We start from the raw sequence: 26,905 nt of genomic DNA on the forward strand, positions 1-26,905 counted from the left end.
TCCACAAAAAAAATTTTGTGCCCAATATGTTTACTAGAACACTCTGTTAACTTTTTTAGAAACAGATTAAAACTGAAGCTCAAATCGCTAGGAGGCAAAACCCTGGAAATCTGGCTGAGTTTGAATGGCTTGACGATGAGGAAGAGTATGCTACTTCCCCCTTACAATTAAGATTTTTAGTGAATAAATTGATTTCAATGTTTTTTCAATAATTCTTTTTTGCAGGGTAGAAAAAGCAATCTTCCTGACATATGTCCTTTCGAACCTGTATGATGATCTTACTGAGTTCCGCGTATGCATGTAAAAACTTATTTTGTATTTTTTTTGTATTGTTTTCTAATTTGACCTCTGAAAACAGCAGCTAATTATAAAATTACAATGTACATCTCATTTAGGAATGATGATGCTTGTATCAAGTTTTGGAAGGCAGCCAATGAAGAAGAAGCTGAGGATCATTTCAATCGTATGATTGGTTACAAGACTTTAGAGGTACATATTCCATTTTCTATAACACATATTCTTGACTACATAATCACAACTTGCCTTTTCAGATGTGGAAAGAGGACTTTGGTTCAAGACTGTGGGACGAATTAACGTCGGCAGTGTACAAGGTAATACATGTGTTATATATAAATTAGGCATGGGTCTTTTGGCTAACGTCACCAAACCAAAACCTGAGATCTTCGTGTTTTTTTAACTGTTCATATTATGTTTTCTCAGTTTTGGTTTGAGTTTGGTTTTTTGTGTTTCACCATTCTGGTTTGAGTTTTTTGAGCAAAAAAAATGGTAAATAATGAACTTGAAATTATATGCTTGTTGTTTATTAGTTTATTATTATAGATTTGGATCTATTCAATAGCAAACACACAATCAATAAGTTATCAAGCTACTGCTGTAAATTATGTAAACTTAACCTCTTTTAAAAAATTACTTTTAAACTCAGGTAATAGCAGCCGAAAATTGTGAGGTCTATGGACAATTTGTGTATGATGGACGTTATGGCGGTTCAGAAGCAAAAATTGGGTAAGTGTTTTTTATTTTTATATTTCTTGTTTTACAAAGGCATTTATGTTTCTAAATTTTATTTCTTTTAGGGGGCTGTCATTTTTCTTCTTCTATGACGTGGCCACGCATCTGGTCATTGGAATGTCTTCATATTTTATGACGTGAGTGTTACTTGTTTCAAACTATGACTTTTAATGATTCTTTAGTTTAACCCGAGTGTGGCATTTTTTCAGGGAAGATGTGTGGCGTGAGATGCGTGGTTTACCTTATGCGGAGACTGATGACGAAGAGTAGGCACGCTTCACATCGTTTTTTGTCTTGTCTTTGAACTATAAACTGTTGCGGGTATGACTAGTTGATGAAGTATGGTAGTTATAAAATGCATAATAATACACTGGAGTCTTTTGGTATTGACTAGTTTAGTTGCATATGATATTTTGTAAAGCTGGATTAGACCGATCAGTTTCATTTACAGTTCATGTTCTGCATTTTAATCATAGATGGATGTGAATCTAAGAAATGGTAAGAATACCTTATAGATGGATTTAAGGTGTGCATTTTAATCACTGATGGAAGACTTTATTTATTAGGGCGTGTTCATTCATAGACTTTGCATAATTACACCTAGTTTTCGAGTTTAATAGAAAGGAGTCGGAATTTTTTATAATAGACAAGAAAGAGATAGAAAGAAAAACATTCAGGTTACACACGGGTTTCCGGGTGTGTAGGAATTGTAAAAATAAAACAAAATTTTAAGTTTTCATGTGTTTGTAAGATGAATGGAAAATTACAATTTTACAACTATACTTTTTATTAACCATATTGAAGTGAAGTCAAATGTAATGCAATTAAAGGGCATTGATGTCTTTTGATTTTCATACGGTTTGATAAAGTGATTTCGATAGCTTTAGTATCAATTACTCCATAACAAGCATTAAAGTAAAGAAAAATGCTGTATTGAATTGCATAGTTACCTAATTTAATTTCTACAATAGTATTAATTAACCCTTTTGTAATAGAGTACCGCAATATCAGTATAAAAGGTAGAAACTAAATTAAGAATACCTGATGCGTTCAGAAGATAGGATTTGCCAGTGGTCGGCGATGTATTTGAGGCTTCGGAGTAGGCGACAATTTGGTTACATTTTGATATTTTGATATTTTGATGTAAGAATTGTACTTTCTAAAAAAAAGTAACATATTATAGGTGGATTAAGTTCATATTCTTGGTATTGACAATTTGACATGTATCATAATGAATTTTTTTGTTTTTTAACAATCTATCAATGCATGAAGAATCAAAGATGCATGTATCCTATTGGAATTAGTTTTTTCATCTTGCTAAAAGCCTTTGTAATAAATAGGGATGTAAACGAAACGGATGAGACTTTGTTCGTGTTTGTTTATTACGCTTTTATCGGACAAACGAACAGTCCATGAACACTATACTTATTGTACATTAAGGAATTGAGTTTGTTTGTGTTTAACCGTGTTAGTTTATCAAAAATAGCGCGCGAGTGAACACTAACAGACACAAACTGTTGTAACCTATCACTAACAGACACAAACGAATATATATTAATTTGAGAATAATAATCAATAAATTAACACAAAATTACCTTAAAATCCATAAGTACACCATATAATACCTAAAAAAAAGCTTAACATAGTACTCATAAACATAATTATATGAAAAATAGTAAGAGTAATAAATAAATAAATATATAACAAAAATAGTAATAGTAAAATTCTAATAAACAAACATAACCAGCCGGACGTAGACAGAAGTAGCCGGTCGAACGAACCTAAACGTACACATTACCAAGCGTTCTCATATCGTCGAATTAGTCGCATCAACCGAAGCTTCCGGTTCGGCTTCAGAGGATCAGATAACGCCTCTATTGGTTCAATCAGATAATAAGCCTAAAATCAACATATTCACCGTCTCTGTAAATCCAGCAAGGTATTCGCTCCACAAACCCTAGTTTATTTGTACTAGTTTGTAAGATGATAGAAGACTTAATTGTGCTATTATATTCGATACTAAAACTCTATAATATAGGTAGCAGCCGTAGGAGTGTGCACTTCGGTTATTAGCCTAAACCGAAACCGGAGTCATTGGTTAATCTGTTTTGTTGATCAATTGATTTTTGATTAATCTGTCCAGTATATTTGTACTAGTTTGTAAGATGATAGAAGACTTAATTATGCTATTTCACATTCGATACTAAAACTCTAAATACTATAGGTAGACAGGGTGTGCACTTCGGTTATTAGCCAAAACTGAAACCGGAGTCATCGGTTAATCTGTTTTGTTGATCAGTCGATTTTTGATTAATCCGTCCGGTGTATTTGGTTAGTTTGTCGGTTTTCGGTTCGGTTGGGCTTATATATTTGCTTAGAGTTACATGAAATGGAGGTATAAAACATGAGATACATGATTTGGAGGTATAAAAACTAGAAATATATCAAAATATGACCGGTTCGTTCCGGCTAGGCTAATTTTGGTTAACCGATGGTACAAAACTCTAAATACTGCACTTCGGTTATTAGCCTAAACCGAAACCACCGAAGTCATCGGTTAATCTGTTTTGCTGATTAATTGATTTTTGATTAACCTTTTTGGTTTATTTGCTTAGTTTGTCGGTTTTTGGTTCGGTTGGGCTAATATATTTGCTTAGAAATACATGAAAATGAGGTATACATACACGAAGTGGATTTCTAACTACATGAAATTGAGGTTTAAAACATGAGATGCATGAATTATGAATTGGAGGTATAAAAACTAGAATCATATGAAAATATGACTTGCTCGTTTCGGTTCTGCTAATTTTGGTTAACCGAGGGTACACAAGACAAAAATGATAACTGATTTTCGGTTGATTTGGTTTTCGGTTAATCTAGGTTTGGTTTTGGTTAACGGTTCAGTTATTGCTCACCGTTGTCAGAGCTGTAGAGAGTCGGAAGCTTGTATTGGAAAACAATAGCAAAACATAAAAGAAAAGAAACATGATTATTCGCTTTGGTGTTTTGTTGATACCTTAACTAACCAATTGTGGCTAAAACAGGAACAACTTGCAAGATTGATTGAAGCAGAGACGTCACCCTTTAACACAGTTTGTTAGTTGGTTATGGAATGGATCTAGGTATTCTGGATTGTTGTGTATGGCATCATCGTCTTCGATTTACTGTATCATGGAAGTTCTTCTGGATGTGTTCTCTGGTTAGTAATTTCCTGGTGTATTTGAACATTGACCTTTACGAAGTTACTAGAATGACAATAATTGTGTATTTTTATGTAATGGCAGCTCAATCACTTCCTCTATTTGAGGTAGCATTTACAAGATGTGTAATTATTTCAATATTATCGTTTATGTGGTTAAGAAGAAGCGGAGAACCAATATTTGGATTGTTTATGTGGCTAAAACAGGAACAACTTGCAAGATTGATTGAAGCAGAGACGTCACCCTTTAACACAGTTTGTTAGTTGGTTATGGAATGGATCTAGGTATTCTGGATTGTTGTGTATGGCATCATCGTCTTCAATTTACTGTATCATGGAAGTTCTTCTGGATGTGTTCTCTGGTTAGTAATTTCCTGGTGTATTTGAACATTGACCTTTACTAAGTTACTAGAATGACAATAATTGTGTATTTTTATGTAAAGGCAGCTCAATCACTTCCTCTATTTGAGGTAGCATTTACAAGATGTGTAATTATTTCAATATTATCGTTTATGTGGTTAAGAAGAAGCGGAGAACCAATATTTGGACCTGCAAATGTTAGGAATCTTTTAGCTTCAAGGGCTGTTACTGGATGTGTATCTTTGTTAGCTTTCATTTACTGGTAAGTCTTCCTTCTGAACCATCTGCAGTTGAATTATTAACCCTTATGCTTGTGAATAACTGCTTGCGCTACGAATTTGTGCTCTTAGTATCAGATCATTCATGCTTTTTGGCATTTATGGTTCACATTCAAATCTGATATCTATATGCGTTTGGTTAAATTTCTACATTTGTACGCTCTTTGTTATCAGTTTTGTGATAGAGTCATTTTTTAGTATCTTGCCGTTGATGTTTTCTGGATTTTTTGCAAATCAAATCAAACTTCTAGTTTTTTTTTTCTCTTATGTAGCTAGTTGTGAGTTTATCTGAGTGGATATAAGGGCATAGTTGCTAGCCAAGTCAGACCAAACCAAAGCAAATCAGTCGGTTCAGCTGGTTTGAGGTTTATGCGGTTCAATCCACGGTTTATGTTTTGAAAAACCGGTTTAATGGTTCAGCCAATGGTTTGGAACTTAGAACCGGATGCTTTAACTTGTTATTAATATTTTTGTTTGGAATATGCATTGTGTAGATGCATTATATTCATATACCATCTTTATTTTTAGAAAAAAGTTGATAGTTGTTACAAACTGTCATTATTTAGTTTTTGTTGTCTTTTGCCAATGAGCCCGTTATAAGTTTGCATAGGGTTTAGTTCCTGTATATTGAGGGTTTCTCCTCCATTGTAATTACAAAATTCAGATTATTATGTGTTTTCTACACAAACAAACAAACTTGAAATAAAGAAGTGGTCCAAATCATGACCTATTTTGGCCGGTCTGGTCGACCCAACCAATTCAGCATATTTGGTTTGCCATATTCTGAAGCCTAAGTGGTTCGGCCCAGTTTTTTTTTTTTTTTTTGTCTAAACCATTGTTAGTGATTTGGTCTGCTTCAGTATAGTAAAACCTTTAACAGTACCCATATGACTACCAAGAAGAAGCCATTTGTTTTTTCCACTCATGTATATGGTATAATGCAAATTTAACCATAAACTAAAAGAGGGAGTAAATTGCATTCTTCTGTGAGAAAAATAACGTATGTTAATTTTCTTACGTTTTAAATTCTTATACTCTTTTCAAGGATAACCGGATAAGCACATCATGCTTTATTAAGTGCTTCTCCAACTATTAATGATTTATTCTGAAACACAATTGTTTTTTTTGCAACATTGTTTACCAGTTAAACTGCGTTATCGAATTAAATGCCATTTACTTTATATGCTTTTTGTAGTGGCTATTAACTTCTCATGGAGATTCTAATATTATATTTGCCTTGCTGTTGCCTAAGGTTGTTCCAAACATGCGTTTAAGCATTTGTTGAATACATCTGTTGGAAACTAATTGGATCGAGTATCACTGACAAACAACTGGTTTTCTGACCTCACTCTAGGTCAACTACTATGTTGTTATTGATCGAAAACCACACTTTACAAAGATGTTTTAACCCTCTATTGATACCCAAACCTATCCTAACTCAAACTTCTAATGATAAGCAACAAGTTCCTAATCACTATTCTTAACTGTTTAACAACTAATAAAACCCAATAAGACTAAAAGTGTAAATACTAGATACTGATAATTATCTTAACTCATAAGTCCATAATCAGCAATTCTAGCCATGCTTCCCTTCGGTAACATTCTTATCGGATTATCTCAAAGACTTGACCCGTTTCACATATGAAATCAAGATTACATCCTTCATTTTGTCCCTTAATTTTATGGTGAAACTTATCTTTGCAGTATTCAGAGACTACCTATGTCTCAAGCTATGATATTAAGCTTTACAACTCCGTTTATGGCCTCAGTTGCAGCATGCTTCATTTTACATGAGAATTTAAAAATAACAGACATAGCAGGTACAATAACATCTGTAATTATGAAACATTTGATTATGTTTAATACTTACGGCTTACCAATATCTGTTCTTCAGGTATTGCTTTCAGTTTCTTTGGGGTGCTCTTTCTACCTGGATCACCTACCAGCATAGAAGGTACAGAAATGAGTTAATAATCGAAAGGAATCAATATTATAGGTCTTTTAACAGCTTTTGTATTATCATATGTGTTTATATATTCTGTGCAGGGGTATCAGTGGAACCTAAATTAGGTCAAGGGGTGCATGTTTTTGCAGTTTTGATTGGTTTAGTGTCATCATTGGCTGGTGGAGTTAGTTTTTGCTTTCTAAGGGCTGCAGCTAAGGCTTCCGAACAACCTGTGTAAGTATGGCTTCTCATTTTACTGTTTGTCAGTATTATTTTACCAAGTTAAATCTATATTTTTTTAAATTTTCATTTTGTTTCAGGGGTACTATATTTTGATTTGGTCTACTCTCTACTACTGCAGTGGCAATGTGCATGCTAACCACCCTAGTAAGACTGTAATTTGTTAACGCACGTATGTGTGCGTTTCATATTCTATTTTTTACTGCCATTTAACGTATGCATTTAATATTTTCTTTCAGGAATTTGTGCTGCCTAGCTTTTATTCGTTTGTTCTTATGATTTTTCTCAGCATATTGGCATTTTTTGCTGAGGTAACATACAATATCTACACACTAAAGATCTATGTTCAGTTTATCATTGTGCTCATTCGCGAGTTAAAAATAAATCTGAAAGAAATATAATATTCTGCTGCAGTTATTTCTGGCACGTGGGCTTCAGCTTGAGAAAACCAGCAAAGTTGCAAATATTCAATACCTTGAGGTAACGTCATTTGTTGTTTATATGAATTCAGTTTTTGTTTATAAGTTACACGACTATGTTTATTTTCATAATATTGAGGATTGATTTATATGATAACATGTTGGTTTCAGGTTGCATTATACCAGCTATGGGGCATGGGTTCATTGCGAGTGGCTCTGTCATTCGGTAAAGTTGTTGGATGTTTACTTGTTTTTGTTTCAGCTTGTTGTACCATGTATTTTGGACCAGAAAAAGAAATGGAGTAAGATGTGCAGAAATCAATGCACACCCATTTCTGTTTTTGCGTTCCAAAATGCAATTTTGAAATTCAAGTATCATAATTTTCGCATACTTGAGTTTTTGGTTATATTGCTGTTTATGTTGGGTCAAATTTTATATTCTTCATCTTAAGCTGTATATTAAGTTGAAACGTGATGTAGTTAATATGATTATGTAATTTGTTGAAAGTCGTTAAACTAACTCATGATGGTTACTTTACTTGGCTCATGAAGGTTCGATTCACTAACCCTAGAAACAAGTTTAACAAACCTTCCAAATGCTTGTTAGACTGTTAATAGTTGAGCTCTTCTAATTCACTGCTTATTAAACTGTTAATAGTTGTGGCTGTTGGCTATAATTATCATAAACCCATGGTACACCAGTGCTCCCTTTACAAGTGTGAAGTTATGAGTTTAAATTCTTAAACCACACGTAGTGGTAACGTTTTCCTCCCAAAATGTGCTCCACCCCCACCCCCACCCCCCCACCCCTAAGTATGTTTTACAACTATGTATTGCAAGGTGTTGGTGTTGTCGGTGCGTTGTTTTTCTTCTTCGACCGTATAACCTTTTCCATTTTTCTGCCATTCTCTTCTCATCGTTGTCGGCCCCTGACGGTTTGAATCCACTACCATGGCCACAACCTTCGCCTACGATAGAATCGCTCCGTTTGATTAGGGCACCACCTCCACGAGCCCATCGCTGCAAAATTTAGGGGTTTTATGACCGACGTATGCGGTCATTGCTAGTGGCCATTCAAAGGCCTCTGTTGTTACGGCTGGCTTGGGGGCAGGCGATGGTTTACGGCGGCAATGTAGTCACAGGCGGTGGTTCTGCTTTCGTTGACGCTTGATGTTTAGGTGAGAAAATGTTTAGGTGAACCTTTAGAGGTTTCACTGACTCTGAAAGTTAAACATGGTTCTTACAGATATTGCGTTGCCATTATGTTTCCTGCTAGTGCTACTGTCAGTATGAAGTTAGGTGATCATTGGTGACCAAATAAAATTAGGTTTAAGGCAATCATAATAGAAATATCAATATAAAAGGTAGAAACTAAATTAAGAATACCTGATGCGTTTACAAGAAAAAACGAGGACCCAAAGGTAACTTTGTAATTTGAGTTTGATAACACTTTCTCCGCTTTTCTTTCTATCCAATTCTTTCCGATTTTGGAAGATTGAGATAAGGGTCAATTTTTCATCTAAATTATTTCCTTTCTTTTTGTTTCCTACCTTAAAAAAAACCCTCAGGAACACCTTTTTTTCCCCCTAATTCTTCTCACTTTCTTTTCCCCTTTTCACTAAAATGGACTCACAGAATAGGTGTGCTCGGTTCGACAAGAGACGGAATTGGAATTCAGAAATCCTTCCAATTTTGAAAAACCGATAAGAGTGTATTAACCCTTACCCAATGGATCTTGATTTACAATCATTTATTGTACCTGATAAAAGGTTACTGCTAATCTTAAAACAAACACTTGGCATTTATATTCAAGAAGTTGGAATTGGCATTTATATTCAAGCAAGAGAAGCTATGTTAAAACAATATAGCTGGGTTGCTAGCCTAGTGTAGAAGCAAAGTTTCAATTTTGGTTCTGGTTGTTAAAACTCTACTTTTAAACTAAGCAGTTAATGCGAAAAAAATATCGGATATCAGTCGAGGACCAATATCTGAGATATCGGTTATCGCAGTGAGATATTGGTGGGATATCGGTAAATTTAACATCATGTAAAATTCATATATATAGCAATTTAACAACAATAATTCTGTATAGTCTCCTACCATTAAGAAATTAACCTTTTGCAAATTGCAAAACACTTATAATCTTAGCAACTAAGAATTGATTAAGACTTAAAACAATAACATTGAACACTAAAAGTTGATAATTAAGAGTTAAAACATTGATATCGGAAATATCAGTGATATATCGGTCAAATATTAGTCCAATATAGGTTAAATATCGGTCAATATCGTTGATATTATCGGTACTGATATTCTGAACCGATATTCGGACTTATATATCGCCAAGGGACCGATAACCGATATATCACTGATATATTGGCGATATCGACTACATGGCTTTTAAACAACAATACTTTGTTTACTCTAGCTAAACTAAATTTGTGGTTTGAGCGGAAAAAGAAATCGTATTCAATTATGACGTCATGATGGGCGCTTAAATGATGCCAGGTAAACGTGTGAAATACGTAGACGGCTAGGATTTTAAGACGTGGAGTACCGTGTTATGGCCTATTGGGCTATTTCGGTTTCAATGATAGGGCCCTTTAATTTCATGAAATGTTAAAAGTTTTTTTATTTATCAAGAACCCATGTAAAGCCCAATCAAATTACACCGAAAATACCTAGCCAACAGGTAAAGCCCTTTTTGAATCACGAAACGTGCAAATTGGTCCCGACACGTTTTCATGTTGAAAGCACAAAAGGATCTATCCTTTATCACATCATCTACTTTACCCCATTTTACTCTATTTCGCCCTAAAGAAATTACCTCTGTTTATATAATATAAAATTGATTCTTAAATTATTATTTGTGTGGTCAGCATGACCTATCATGGTGCGGGTCACTTTTTAAATAGATTTTTGTATTGTATTGTATTGTATTGAATTTAATAAAAACGTGCTGATCGTCCTCAATGTAAACAGCATGGTACTTTTAAAAATGAATATACCATTTAAGTATCCATATTGTTTGGGTAATATGAATGGATGGATGCCTTTGTGTAATAACCCACTTTAAAATGTGGTTTATGAAGACACGTAACAAATGGTCTAAAATGTTTTTTTTATCTAAAGTGCCAATGAAGAGACCACTTTGTATTTTGGGTAGTAGAAGAATTCTCACGGAGAGCCGCTCATCGAATCTTATAATCTATGACCCGAGGAAAAAATTGTGTAAAGAGCTCAACATTTCACTTTCCTACTATACGGCCGGCTGCGTGGAGTACTTGGAGAGTCTTGTTTCACCTTCAGATATATGCTTAAAGGCACGAAACAAATTAAGGGAATTAAGCAATGGAAAGAAAAGAAGATCGAATCTATTTTTCCCTTTGACATGGGTACCGTCAAATTAAGATGATGCAATACAAACCTCAAGGTTTGAAGGCAGAAGTGATCGAGTCCTACAAGTTAGGAGATATTTAATTGGTATTCATTTATTTGTTTAATTGGTATCCGGACGTGATTTGTTTCTTCGATTACGGTTGCTAGTAGATTAAACGGAAAACATAAATTAACAATAAATAATCGATTCACGCAGTTAATTGGGCCCAGATTTTGATAACTTTAATGACCAAGACTAAGCCTATTATATCTAAAAGTATATTTAATTTCAAAACTAAAAGTTTATTCGGGTTTTTCGGGTTGACCCGAAACTTATAATCAAACTCGAGAAACAACCCGAATTACGTCGGTTCGGGTACGGATTTTTTCGGGTAAAAATGACAGCTCTATTGCCAACTCAGTTTTAACGTCGCAGGTGTTAAAGTATACCCTTGGGCTTTTAAAAACAGAAAGAAAGAAAGAAATAAATTTATGAAGCTCCGATAAAAGTTGCTATTGAATATGTATTATTAATAGTATATAATAGTTGTATATATTTTTGTAAGTTATCCTCTATTAATTTGCTGAGATCCTGGTCAAGATAACAAACCCTACCGACGCATTGCATTATTACGAATATATATAAACTAAAGGTTTTTAATCAATTATACGACACGTCCACCTCTCTTGCTTGCAACCTCTTCGTTAAGAAACTGCAGCTGGTAACCGAATACTACTTTATTATTATTATTATTATTATTGAAGAGGTATGTACCCGCCTCAACATCGAGCGAGGCGGGTCAACCCACGAGATATAGACAAGGCACTTGAAGCCAATATATTATGAAGGCACAAAAGCCAAAGACCTATGCGCACAAGCGCATATCATAAATGCTCAAGCATCACATGCTTACGCATTCCTCATATGATCAAGCATCACATATGCTCGCGCATCACATGCTCGCGCATATTACATGCCCACGCGTCATATATGCTTATGCATATCACCGCGCCTGACGCATCCTCGCGCGAAGCATATCACGTGCCCACGCACATAACAGTTGCGCATGACGCATCTGTGCGTGGCGCATCCACGCGCGACGCGTATTACATGCTTGCGCATATCACATCTGCGCATGAAACATCTGCGCGTGAGAATAAAGAGAAGACTTTGCGCACCCTCAGGGTGGGCGCGCATCACACGTGTACATAATCAACCTCGTCCTTATCCAAATTAGGATAAGGACAACCTTGATGGTACTCGTCAGCAACCTTCCAGAAGATGCTTTCTAACGGATAAGAATGTGCTGATGTTGACAGCTACCAATGATAGATGGACAGCTCAGCGCAACCCATGTGCTCCCATGTGACTGCACATGGGTCAGGTAAAATACCTGAGTCAGAGGATAATCATCAAAAAAGTACCAGCTGTCCCAAGGACACGTGGCGCAAGATAACAGGAGGAGGCCCAAAGGGCCCTAACAGAATCTGAGCCCAATCATGGGAAAACCCTAGCACTATAAATACCACACCATTTCTGCAAGAAGAGGTACAACAGATATCACAATACAACACACAATATATTACTCACTTACACAGCAAACAGTACACAGTATTATATAAGTTATTACATATATACTATCAAGCAATACTAAGCTGTACTAAGCTGTTACATATTCAGATTTATATCATATCCTCCTACAAACTCTTATTCTCACACCGAAGGGTTACCCCAAAGAGGACCCCTCTGTCCCTTTCTGAGGGGTAAGTTTACGGTGTTGTTTGTTTTGTAGGTCAAGGAGCTCGCAATCCAGAAGTTCACCGGTGAAATAGCATCATCACACCCGAGGAAAGTAGATCTATTACCAGCGAGTAGATCCACGTTTCTTCATTGGCGCCATCACCTGTTACAACGGCACAAAAATTTCACCAATTTTCTAAAAAGTTCACTATGGCTTCTGGTGGTCGCAACAATCGAGTTCTGGAGGATATTGAACGTGAGGAAGTTAATGAGGGGCAACAGTACCTGGGGGTGCCGCGCGATTCTGCGCGCGCCACCAGTAACTATCCCTTCATCACAACGCCTCACGGACAGACTGAAACTCCTCCAGACGATCTCACATTTCAGCATCTTTCCGGTGCAAAACAAAAGGGACCTATGGGTCCGGAAGAAGATATTACTGACCCAGAAGACTGGCTCATAAACGAGCAAAGACGTCTTTTGGAGAAGTATGCTGAAAAGGTCAAGAACAAGAAACTGGCCGATCTGACCCAACGGCTTGCTTTCGACAAGCAAACCAACCAGGGCACAACGAGAAGGGCTCGTGCACCGGAAGATGGCCACTCTGCTCACACTGAACACAACGAGTTCAGTGATGACGAGGCTCACAGCATGAGGAAAACACGGGACACTCATGCGGGGGGATCACAGCTCCGAGCGCATGAAAACGCGTCACTCGGAGCAAAAACTGATCTGGACCTGTACACACCATACAGCCCGCCAGTAAGGGGGCAAGTGGATGTGACTACTCCATACAGGCCGGCCATTTTGGTAAAGCACTCGAAGTTCACTGAGCGCATCGCCAAGGCCCCCATCCAGCACAAGACTAAGATGCCAAGTGGTCTGGGCAAATATGATGGCACCACAGACCCGGACGACTTCTTGCAAGGTTTCTACAACACAGGAAACCTAGAGAGTTGGACGATGCCAACGTGGTGTCACATGTTTGCCCGCTGCCTTACGGGCGCGGCGCGTGTCTGGTTCGAAAGTTTGCCCACTGGACAAATTGATGGGTTCGAGGAGCTGTTGGAGAAGTTCCAAGCTCATTTTATCCAACAACGCCGGCACACACGCGATCCCGATGACATCATGCACTGCGTACGCAGGAATGATGAGTCGCTTGAGGATTACATCACTCGCTTCAACCAGGAATCTCTGGCAATTGGGGGGATCACCGAACAACTCTTGCGCGTGGCCTTTATACAAGGCGCGCGCAGTGATCAGCTCCGCCGGGCCCTGGTAAGCAGAGATGGCATGCCCACCACCTGGGCTAAACTGATGGAGGCTTCGCGGGTCTTTGCGCGAAGCGAAAAACAGATCGCGCAAGATCGAGCGCGCGAAAGGGGCCACCAGGTGGAGGTGCCGCGCAGTAATGAGAAGCGGGGTAAGCAGACCTCTGTGTGGTCTAGGTTGCAACACACCAGCTCTTCCCCCGCGGAAAAGCAGGCGCAACCAAGCTTGCCCCAGCCCCCAAAGGACAACCGTGGTCGCGGGGAGGGCGATAGAAGAGAGGGCGGTAGAGATCCTAGTCGACCTCTACCACGAATATGGACTCCTCTTACTAAAACACCTTCGCAGGTGTTAAGTACTGAGAACGTCCAATTCAAAAGCCCGAAGCCACTCCATTACAAGGGGCCGCAAAACAGTGGCAAATACTGTGAGTTCCACAAGTCCCCGGGCCACAACACCGACGCATGCCATCATCTAAAGGATGCGATCGAGAAAGATGTGAAGTCGGGCAGGTTGGCTCACTTGGTGAAAAATCCAAGAATTGAAGATGAGCAACCAGAAGGAGCCCCTGCCCACAAGAAGTACAAGCGAATTTGTGTGGCTGAGGGAGGACGACAAGGGCAGACGTCGAAGAAAAGAGGCGCGCAAATCCACGGGGATTGGCGCGAACAACAAGTCGTTTTCCCAAGAATCAAGGGAGGCCCTTCGATCAGCAGTCCTCTCGTCATAACCACCCACATTGCTCATTATGAAGTGTCAAAAGTCCTGGTGGACACTGGAAGTGAATCTGACATCATGTATGAGCAATGTTTCAGAAAATTGGATCCGGCAGACCAAGCGCGGCTTGAGATTGTGAACGCCCCAATCTGCGGTGTTTCCAATGAAATCATCCATCCCTTGGGCCAAATACAGTTTGAATTGACCATGGGGGATGATGAACACAAGCGCGCCGAAGTGGTCAACTTCTTGGTCTTGCCCACCACATCATGCCACAATATGATCTTGGGCAGGGGAACGATCGCCCAGTTTAATGCCATACCGTCGCCGGCGCACGGTGCATTGGGGTTTCCCACTCCCACAGGTGTAACGTTTGTTTACCGCGATCATTTGTGCGCAGTGACAAACACGCCGCGGGAAGGGAGAATGAAGCTTCCAATGGCGGACAACGCGCCAGAGAAGTGGATTTTGAACCCAAAGTTCCCAGAGCAGACAGTCACAATTGGCGCTACCATTTCAGATGATACAAGGTTGAGATTGAAAAAGCTACTTACAAAGTTCACGCCGGTCTTCGCGTGGCAACACTCCGATATGACAGGGGTACCGCGAGACTTGGCGCAACATTCTCTCAACACATTTAAGTCGGTAGAGCCAATTGCGCAAAAGAAGAGAATCATGGGGGATGAGAAGGCGAAGGCCATGAATGAGCAAGTTGAGGACTTACTGCGCGCAAACATCATCCGCCCGATCCGATACCAGACATGGGTAGCCAATCCTGTGATGGTAAAGAAAAGCAACGGGTCGTGGCGAATGTGCATTGACTTCAAGGATCTCAACAAAGCATGTCCAAAAGACTGTTACCCTCTCCCAAACATCGACGCAAAGGTAGACTCCGTGGCGCCATTTAAACTCAAGTGTTTCCTGGATGCCTACAAAGGCTACCACCAGATTCAAATGGCACCACAAGATGAGGACAAGACTGCCTTTAGGACTGACAAGGGTGTTTTCTGTTACACAAAAATGCCCTTTGGCCTAAAGAATGCAGGTGCTACCTATCAGAGGCTCATGGATTCAGTGTTCAATGAGCAAATCGGAAGGAATCTAGAGGTCTACGTTGATGATTTGGTGATCAAGAGTAGGGAAGAAAAGCAAATGCTCAAAGACATTGAGGAAACTCTTCAGCGCCTAACGGAAGTGAACATGAAACTCAACCCGAGCAAGTGTACTTTCGGCGCGGAAGAGGGAAAATTCCTTGGTGTAATGGTCACCAAGGATGGTTTCAAGGTGAACCCTGAAAAGGTGGAAGCCATCCTTGACATGCCTTCGCCATCCACCATGAAAGAGGTTCAGAAGCTGAATGGTAGATTGGTGTCAATCAACAGGTTCTTAGCGAACCACGCCAGCAAATCTACTCCATTCGTGAACACTCTGAGAAATTGTTTGAAGAAGAGTCAGTTTAAGTGGACGCCTGAGGCTGAGCAGGCTTTCAAAGAGATTAAAGAATGCCTGATAAAGCTGCCTGCGCTCACAGCTCCGCTTCCTGGCGAAACCCTAACATTGTATTTGTCAGCTGGAGAGCGCGCCATTGGCGCAGTATTATTGGTGGATCGTAAGGGGATCCAAACGCCAATATACTATGTAAGTCGGGTGCTAACAGACCCTGAAACGCGTTACTCCATCATGGAGAAGTTAGTTTTATCGCTAACACACGCGTCGCGCAAGCTCAGTAGGTATTTCAATGGTCATCCCATTGAAGTATTAACTAGTTACAACATCCAGCAAGTCTTGCGACGCCCCGCGCTCTCTGGAAGGCTGACAAAATGGGCGCTGGAATTAGGTGAGCATACGATCACCTATAAGCCTCGTCCAGCAATAAAGGGTCAAGTGTTGGCGGATTTCATCGCGGAAATCCCGGAAGAGAAGATTGAAGAGGCTCAGCGCGAGGTAGACCCTCCGCGAGCAGATGATGAAACAGATGTTTGGAGGCTATTCACTGATGGAGCCTCCAACAACGAAGGGTCTGGCGCAGGCCTTAAACTGGTGGACCCTGAGGACCATGAGTATACTTATGCTATCAAGTTGGACTTTAAGAGTACCAACAATGAAGCTGAGTACGAAGCCCTGCTGGCTGGTCTGCGCATTGCGCGAAAATTTGGAGTCAAAAGGCTAGAGGCCCATGTTGATTCTTACTTGGTAGCAGCACAGGTCAATGGCCTTTACGATGCCAAGGAGAACACCATGCCTCTATATCTAGAGCAGGCAAAGATGCTCATTGAACAGTTTGACTTCTTCAGAATCATTCACATTCCGCGCAGCGAAAACAAATCCGCTGATGCGCTGAGCAAGATGGCATCAACTAACTTTGATCACTTTGGCAAAGATGTCAGGGTGGAAGTGATGAGCAGCCCATCAGTGCAAACACGATCTGTCCTTGTAACTCAAACAACACCTTCATCTTGGATAACTCCAATTCTGGAATTTCTAAGGGAAGGAAAGTTACCGGACGATCGCGCGCAGGCGAGGAAGATAAGGCACAAGTCCCAGAATTATGAGCTACTTGATGATACACTGTATCGGCGTTCTTATCTGGGACCGCTCATGAAGTGCCTGGATGCTGAAGAAGCAAGCTATGTGATTAGGGAGATTCACGAGGGGATCTGTGGAATTCACGCAGGACCGCGCATGGTGGTTGCTAAGGCAATGAGCGCAGGCTACTATTGGCCAGGCATGTACTTGGACGCGCTCAATGAAATTCAAAAGTGCAAAGCATGTCAAAGCTACGCGCCAAACACCATGCGGCCAAAAAACAACTTGATCCCAGTGACTTCCGCCTGGCCTTTCCACAAGTGGGCAATTGACATTGTGGGACCCTTGCCGCAGGCGCAGGGGCGAGTAAAATTTTTGGTAGTGGCAGTAGACTACTTCACAAAGTGGGTTGAAGCTAAGCCACTAGCAAAAATCACTGCGGAGGCGATGAAGCAGTTCATTTGGAGTCACATCATTTGCCGCTTTGGCCTTCCTATGGAAATTGTGAGCGACAATGGCAAACAATTTACTGACAGGAAGATATCAAACTGGCTCAAAGAACTGCGCATCAATCAAATCTTCACTTCGGTATACCATCCTCAAGGGAATGGCCAAGTGGAGCGCGCGAATCAAAGCTTGCTTAACGGGTTGAAGAAAAGGTTAGAAGGAGAATCCCATTCTTGGGTCGAAGAGCTACCTAATGTCCTATGGGCGCATAGGACATTAAGCAAAACTAGCAATGGTGAGTCCCCATTCAGCCTAACTTATGGAACAGAGGCCATGATCCCGGCGGAAATTGGATGTCCGTCCCATAGGGTCCTCATGATGAGCAAGTTTGACAATGAGCGCGAAAGAAGGTTAGATCTCAACTTACTTGAAGGGCGCAGAGAAACGGCAATCATCAATGAGGCTAAGTACAAGAAAAAGCTGGAGAAATATTATAATCAGCGCGTTAAAGAGTGCCACTTCAAGAAGAATGATTTCGTCCTTCGAAACAATGAAGCTAGTCGCGTGATTCCCCCAGGAAAGATGTCTCCCAATTGGGAAGGACCTTATCAAATTTCAGAAGAATTGGGGAAAGGCGCGTACACTTTAAAAGATTTGAATGGAAAAAAGATTCCGCGCGCATGGAACGCAGCGCAACTTAGAAAGTGTTTCATGTAAATATTCAAGTTGTAATCAAGGCCTTTGAGCCATTTTGAATATAGTGCGCGTTGTCTTCAATAATGTGTTCTTTTACCTTTGCATACATGTTTCGCACTTCCCTTTATTTGTTTGAGCAATATGACAATACTATATTGATATCAAGGCAAAATAAAACGAAGTAAAACATACATGCGCAAACGCGTTAATGAGTCTTAACTCTAAAACGCTAAGGGCCTTAGCCCAAAAATATGAGCCTTAGCTCAAAAACATGTTAATGAGTCTTAACTCTAAAACATTAAGGGCCTTAGCCCAAACATATGAGCCTTAGCTCAAAAACACTCATAAAACATTCATCCTACATCCTGCGCAGCTCGATCATAAAAATTCCTGAAAAACAACTAAGGCAAAGTTTGCTAACATATAGTTGTTAAGGTATCAGGTCGAGGGCGCGCACGGAGTCATGATGGATATTTGAGTAACACATGCTGACAGGTAATGGCCGAAACTCATACTTCCGCGCGATTATGTCGCGCATAAGTGGAGTAATGAAAAGCCATCGCGCGTGTCAGTCTAAACAAGATACTGCGGAACCACTTACAAAATATGGCAATGGTTAAATGGATAAATTCCTTACAACTTTGTTCTTATTTTAGTGTGCAAGCATATCTTATATCTAATCAAACAAGTATATGAAGACTACAAAGTGATGCATGAAAACGCGCAAGATGTAAATGAAGGAAACACAAATTTCATTTCATAAGTACTTGAAATTTACAAAGTCTGAAGGATTACAAATTACAAGTACAAAAACAAAAAAAAAAAGTATGAAGGGCTTCTCAAGTCTCCACGTCGACCTCAGCCTCTTCATCACCATCATCTTCCTCAGCATCTGGCGCCGCCTGCTCCTCATCTCCAAACTGACCATAGTCAAGTTGATCATCTTCGTTGGAGTCTTCAATTATGATAGTGTCAGGAGCGGATTCTTTGGCCGCGCCAGAGCCGCTGGCGGGGGCAGCACCTTCTGCGCCATCATCACCGCCACCAGCCCCCTCGCACTCATCAAGCAACTTCTTTAGCGCGTCGAGGTTGGGCTGGTCAGCAAGTGCGGCTATCTGCAAACAACATGCATAAGTATAAGTTTACAAAACACTTACAAAAAAAATCTAAGTATAACTCATTGTGAGTTCATTACCTGCGTTAGGACGGGGATCGGAGTATTCATGTATTTCTCCCCCATCGCCGCCATGTCCGCGCAGGCCACCTCGCGCTGATAGGGATATTCGGATGGGTTCTTCTTTGTTGAACCATATTCATAACCATCCAAAAAACCCTCAGCTCGGCCCACCAAGCGGGCGGCGGCATTGCAGTCCATCACCAGGGCTTGGAACTCGTCAGAATATTTCATCGCGAAAGCGCAACGAGTCGTACCCTGTGACACTAACCAGTGGCGATCCTGCGCAAGCTCTGCAACGGACGTCTCGAGAGCGGGAACCTGGGAGCTGAGTAACTCCACAGTCTTCCTAGCCTTTCTTAGCTCTTTCTTGTCAGACGCCGCCGCAGCCAATATTTCTTCCTTTTCCGCCTGCGCAGCATCTAGTGCTTCCTGGCTAGATGCCGCCGTCGCCAGAGCCTCTTCCTTATCGGCCTGCGCGGCCGCCAATTCTGCCCTGAGGCGCGCAACTTCGCTTTCCAACGAAGATTTCTCAGTGACCGATCGGACAATCGCTTGGTCACGCGCCTCGGCCTCTTGTTCCAAGACCCGCACTCGGCGCGAGTACTTGGCAACTTCGGCCTCCGCCAGCTGCTGCTTCTCCCTCGCAGCTTGGAGCTCGTGCCCGCGCTTGATGAAGGCGCTATTGGCACTTGCTCTATTTTCGCTGAGCTCTGCCTGGAGTTTCTCAGCTCGCGAGCGAGCATCTGAAAGGTTCCAGGCAGCCACCTTGGCCTCTTGTTGGGCCTCCGCAAGAGCATCGCGCACTTTGATATAATCGCGATGAAGCTCTTGGGAAACGGCAAAGAAGGCCGACCCAGCGAAAATATGGTCGTTGAGCAGCTCCGCGCGGGCGCGCCCCTCCTGGAATCTCCTTTCAGTTGGAGGGACGGCATGAGCCCAGAAGTCCTCGCACACACCCATGTCTTGAAAAGAACTCTCTTCATTAATGTTCCATCTTGGGTGATAGACGTGCTCGGCTTCCTGCAAAATGAAGAAAATTTCTAAGTCCTAAAGCACTTATACGAAGGTCCGCGCAACGGAGATTTACATTTACATACCTGCGGGGATGAAGCAGAAAAGTCAGCGCCAGCCCCACGAGAAGACGTCGCAGCAACGTCTTGTGGCGCTGTAGGGCTGGCGCGGCCTCCAAGGGAAGCTTCAACTTGAGCCCCCTCATCCTCATCTTCTTCGATCGGCCTCTTCTCCTGCGATCTGGAAGGCTCTACACCAGTCTCGCGGGGAGGGCTGCGCGCAGGAGGAGGTGAGGGAGGTTGCGACGCCGCTAGCTCGGCGCGCAATTCAACCTCCTGCTCCTTTGTAATCCCAATAAGGGGACTACCAGCGCTAGCAGGAGCAGGAGTGGAACCAGTGGCGCCGGCATCGGCGCCAGGAGTGCTGACAGCAGCTTGCATTTCTGCTACAACTCCTGTTAACAAATTAACAAAGGAAAACGGTTATGACTTAACCCAAATAAAAAAAAAAAGTCAGAAGACATACCTTGGCGTAGTTCCGTGCGCGAATCGAACATCGCCATGAAGTCCATTCTACCCTTCTTTGCGGGTAGAGCTGGGGACTTCACAACGACCTCCGGCGCGGCCGCGGTGTCTTCCGGCGCCGGATCTGCTATCGTCGCCGGCTCTGCAAATGTTCAATCAAGAAAAAGACTTAGTAATATTTCAAGAAAAGTCATGCTTATAACTACAAGGGTTAGAGCAATACATACCTGTCGCCGGCGCAGCATCGCCTTGTCCTTCAGCCGCGCGATGGGAGGAGGCAGCGGCACCATACCTCAAGTGCACAGGCGGCCTGCCCACTTTTACAGGCAAAGAGGCGAGGGACACTTTGGAAGTAAACTCCCGAGTTTTCCCGAACCCCTTCGCTTGATCATGGGGATGAACAGCAGGGGCGCCGTCTTTCTTCTGTTTCTTGCTGGCCCCTGCGCCAGATGCCCCTTTCGCCTTACGCTTGAGTTGGGGCTATTCTTCCTCCACCTCCTCCTCTGCGAGCTCCAGCGCATAATTCTCCAGCGCATCTACAAATGCGCGCAATGGATATGTTAGTCAAATGTGAAGTTTTGAGAAAAAGAAAAAAAAAAAAACACAAGTACAAAGGCTTACCAGGAGCATCGCCGTCAAAGTCGAATTCCAGATCGACAGGGATGAACAAGTCATCAAAGCGATCTGGGAAACTGACCTCCCCAGCGCCCAGCGGGACGGAGCCGCCTATCACCTGATCATCGTAGGCGGCGTGGACGAACTCTTTGGTTGCTGCGCAAAGTAAGATAAACAATTAGCAAAGGCAAAATTATCTTCGCGCAAATATAAAAAATAAGCTAACTTACCCGAGCCGTCCACCTCGATAATGGGCTCCGCCGCGCTGTCGGCCCACCGCCGGCTCATGCCGACCCCCACCAGCGCCTCTTCACAAATTTTCTTGGCGGGGGATGGTTCGGCGGTCAGTTTCTTCACCCAGGCGCCAACTGGGTTCTTGATCACATCCGCATCCGCAGGCGCAGAATCAATAGCGCACATAGCCATGCGGATGGGAATCACGCCAGCCCTAACGTAAAAGAACCTCTCAGACCAGTCATGAAGGCTCTTAAAGGAGACGGTGCTGCACTTCACTTTCTGGCTGCGAGGGACAAACGAGATCCAGGAATCCTGGACCTTGGGCTTGTAAAAATATTGAAAGCGACGAGGGGTGGGCTCCTCGCGCTGTGATTTGCACATGAACTCAAAATGAGTCATGCGCACAAGTCCAAAGGGATGGACTTGGGATATGTGTATCCCAAAAAATTGTAACACCGCGCCTACAAACCTCGTCATCGGAAGACGAAGGTTGCAGTGGGTGAAAAAATGGGTATACAGGGTAATATACCCAGGAGGCGGGGTCGCCGCCGTTTGCCCGGCCAAAGGCAACACGCAGCCAAACGAGGCAGGGAAGCCCTGTAGCGAGACAAAACTGTCAAGATCCGCCTGCTTCAATTTGCAGAGGATTTCATTCCACCTCTTGACAGTCTTGCCCTTCCCTACCTCCTCCGATGTGGTTTCAACAACTCTCTTGCCCTTGCCTTTCTGCTTTAGGGTCGACATCACCACTGATTTAACACGGCGTCTCCGGGAAGCAACAGAGGTGAACGAGGGAACAGAAGAACCAGTGGTGGATGTGGTAATAGTAATGTATGAACTAAAAGACATACAATACCGGAACTGATAAATAGGGTGGCCGGAAAAAGTTGGCTGCTCGTCGGAAATTGGATTTGCAAATAAACAAGCTCTGATTAAGATGAATGGAAAAGTGAAGAAAAAATTTTGCTAAGGGTCCCCTTTTATAGGCCCAGGAGAGAGAAACTTCTGGCACTGTTCGGACGTCACGCGCCCCCACTCGCAGTCACGAGACAACACGGGCGCGACACGTGTCCTGGCCAGCTATTGTAGGGGACACGAAAGGACGTGCAGCAGACATGGAGCAGTGACACGCCTCCACTCGCAGGTGCAAGCCAATGTGAGTGCGACGCGTGTCCTGACAGCTGTGCGAAGAGATGTGAAAGACAACTGTAGCACCTCGAGCATACGAAAAGCTCTGACGCGTTTTCGGCGCACGTTACCAATAGCCAATCACGTGCTTGGACGCTTCGTTTCAACCAAATGGATAAGATTTCGCGCAGCGATGAGACACAAAGGGAAAACGACAAAACCCAATCAAAAGCACTACCCATTAGAGTCTAACATCCATCTTACCCCGCTCGCGCGAGGTAAGACACACATTAGACTGGGGGGCTTGAAGAGGTATGTACCCGCCTCAACATCGAGCGAGGCGGGTCAACCCACGAGATATAGACAAGGCACTTGAAGCCAATATATTATGAAGGCACAAAAGCCAAAGACCTATGCGCACAAGCGCATATCATAAATGCTCAAGCATCACATGCTTACGCATTCCTCATATGATCAAGCATCACATATGCTCGCGCATCACATGCTCGCGCATATTACATGCCCACGCGTCATATATGCTTATGCATATCACCGCGCGTGACGCATCCTCGCGCGAAGCATATCACGTGCCCACGCACATAACAGTTGCGCATGACGCATCTGTGCGTGGCGCATCCACGCGCGACGCGTATTACATGCTTGCGCATGAAACATCTGCGCGTGAGAATAAAGAGAAGACTTTGCGCACCCTCAGGGTGGGCGCGCATCACACGTGTACATAATCAACCTCGTCCTTATCCAAATTAGGATAAGGACAACCTTGATGGTACTCGTCAGCAACTTTCCAGAAGATGCTTTCTAACGGATAAGAATGTGCTGATGTTGACAGCTACCAATGATAGATGGACAGCTCAGCGCAACCCATGTGCTCCCATGTGACTGCACATGGGTCAGGTAAAATACCTGAGTCAGAGGATAATCATCAAAAAAGTACCAGCTGTCCCAAGGACACGTGGCGCAAGATAACATGAGGAGGCCCAAAGGGCCCTAACAGAATCTGAGCCCAATCATGGGAAAACCCTAGCACTATAAATACCACACCATTTCTGCAAGAAGAGGTACAACAGATATCACAATACAACACACAATATATTACTCACTTACACAGCAAACAGTACACAGTATTATATAAGTTATTACATATATACTATCAAGCAATACTAAGCTGTACTAAGCTGTTACATATTCAGATTTATATCATATCCTCCTACAAACTCTTATTCTCACACCGGAGGGTTACCCCAAAGAGGACCCCTCTGTCCCTTTCTGAGGGGTAAGTTTACGGTGTTGTTTGTTTTGTAGGTCAAGGAGCTCGCAATCCAGAAGTTCACCGGTGAAATAGCATCATCACACCCGAGGAAAGTAGATCTATTACCAGCGAGTAGATCCACGTTTCTTCAATTATTATTATTATTATTATTATTAGTTTTCCAAGTTGCTTGGTTAATTATTTATATATGGGTTTCCTTTGCTTGAAGATAGATCGACTTGATGGCTGATTTCATACATGATGACATTGTCTGGAATATACTTGCTCGGCTTCCGGCCAAGCCCTTACTACGATTCAGGTGTGTATCGACACGATGGAATCACATGGTTTCCGAACCAAACTTTATGAAGTTTAGATCCCGTAAAACCATCTTTCTCCCTCTAGACAAAACTTTGCATCTCATAGACGACAACGTGCCAGTTGACGACGTGCCAAATTCTGTAGTCACTCGTTGCTATCCTTTAGAAAACCTATTTGGAATATCTACACATCCCCAAGTTGTGGGAACATTCAATGGGATTGTCGTTTTGTACTATTCTCATAATCTGATCCTCTACAATCCATTCACATGTGCGTTCGACGAACTTCCATGCCCGTCTAGTGTTTGTGCCTCAGGTGCATTTGGATTAGGCCATGGTGTGAACTCGGATGTCCTAAAGCTCGTTAAGTTTAGACATCATTTTAGAGTTTGTGATGTCTTTAATTTTAAAGAGAGTTTGTGGAGTTCATTGAGCACGTCAAAAAACAAAATTGTGGTCAGCATGGCCTATGATGGTGCAGGTCACTTTTTAAATGGATTTTTGTATTGGATTGAATTTAATAAGAGCGCACTGATCGTCCTCGACGTAAACAGCATGGTACTTTCAAAAATGAATATACCATTTAAGTATCCAATTTGTTTGGGTTCGATGAATGGATGCCTTTGTGTAATATCCTTCTTTAAATTGTGGGTTATGAAGACACCTAACAAATGGTCTAAAATGTATTCACTGGAATCGCCAATAAGGAGACCACTTTGTATTTTGGGCGGTGGAAGAATTCTCATGAAAAGCCGCTCATCGAATCTTATAATCTACGACCCGAAGAAAAAATTGTGTAAAGAGCTCAACATTCCACTTTCCTACTATAAGGTCTGCTGTGTGGAGTACTTGGAGAGTCTTGTTCCACCTACAGATATATGCTTAAAGGTATGAAACAAATTAAGGGAATTAAGAATGGAAAGAAAAGAAGATGCTTAATTTGTAGTAAAATTTAAAACCTTTGAATCTACTTTTATTCGAATGTGCCTTTGAATTTATTTTTATTCCAAGTTTAGATTTATTTGTTTATTTATTATTATTTGGTATTCATTTATTTGTTATTCGTTTTTAAGTTTGAATGTCTATTGGGTTATCTTATTTTTTCTTAGGGATAGAATTAAGGTTTGCCTAAAAGTTGGGGTGGTTGTGGATTGTGGTTCTGCTACTAGAACTAAACCGACCATCGTCGATCGATGTTGCCTTTCTGCAAGCCAAAAGTCTTGTGTTTTGACCTTCAAAAAATCATCGCATCTGCATTGCCTCACCAACCTAATGGTTGAAATGTTGTTAGTGCAAGGCCTAATACATGCATGCCTAACCCAACTCTATCCGCAAACTTCATATGTTGCATTTCGGTTTCTGTCTCTATTAGATTTTGAGTCGAGTTTGAACTCACATAGCTTAAAAAGTTTTTCGTAGTTTTAACTCCATCCACTTAATTCTAAATTCATTTGTTGAGATCGATCTTACAAGATTGTTATTTTTCATAAAATCAAAGGGGTTGGAAAAAAAAGTGGCTATCTAGACAGATTTGGGTGTTACTCTTCTTAAATTTCAAAATGCCAACTAACTTTTCAAAAGTTTAAAAAGTATGTTTTGTCAAAAACGTTATTTTACTATACATTCTCAAAGCGGATATCTTAATGGTTTTGCCTTACGAAACAATCTATCTTTTGCCAAACATTGTCGTACGCGCATGTGTAGTATATCTTGATATTTGGAGCGACCAACGGTGAACTGGGCTTGTCGGGCCCAACAGTACTATCGATATTTCCAATGGCCTAAGATAGTTAATGGTTATATAACAATATAGGGTCTTAGCGAAACAACCCATGCTTACATAAAGTCTGTTTTCTTTTGTTATTAACGTATAGCGAGGTAGCTACGCCCTGCTTGCGGTGCGCGCATATAATGTATATATGTGTGAACCCTTGGGTGGGCAAAAGTAAAATTGCACTAATTTTGACGTTATTTTACTAATCACGTGAAAATAACGTTAAAAGTGGCGGAAGGTTAATCAGGCATCATGTGGTGGCGTTGATAGCCGAAAGACAAGGGCACATGCACCAATCAGCCGGTGTCCCGATGATTGAGTGTTATGTGCCTTAATTCGATAGCCGAAAGACAAGGGCCCATGCACCAAAACTACTATCGAGCCGGGGGTCTCACCGGAAGCAGCCTCTCTATCCCTATGGGATAGGGGTAAGGCTGTCTACATCTTACCCTCCTCAGACCCTACCATAGCATTGCTATTGGTGGGATATACTGAGTACGATGATGATGATGATGATGATGTATAGCGAGGTAGCTACCAAAATATTTCTTATAAGCATGGTTTCCATAAAAGCGAGTCGGAGTGTGTTTCATATACTTCCATAT

At 41.7% G+C, this 26,905-nt stretch overlaps 1 pseudogene; it reads left to right on the forward strand.

Moving 5' to 3' along the window:
- Window positions 1–3,418: 3,418 nt before the first annotated feature.
- Window positions 3,419–7,836, forward strand: LOC143540190 (uncharacterized; annotated as a pseudogene).
- Window positions 7,837–26,905: the final 19,069 nt, after the last annotated feature.

The sequence above is a fragment of the Bidens hawaiensis genome, unplaced genomic scaffold (assembly GCF_021521415.1).
Source record: "Bidens hawaiensis isolate Kalapana, Puna unplaced genomic scaffold, B.hawaiensis_p1.1 tig00012182_1, whole genome shotgun sequence".
In the NCBI taxonomy this organism is placed as follows: Eukaryota; Viridiplantae; Streptophyta; class Magnoliopsida; order Asterales; family Asteraceae; genus Bidens; species Bidens hawaiensis.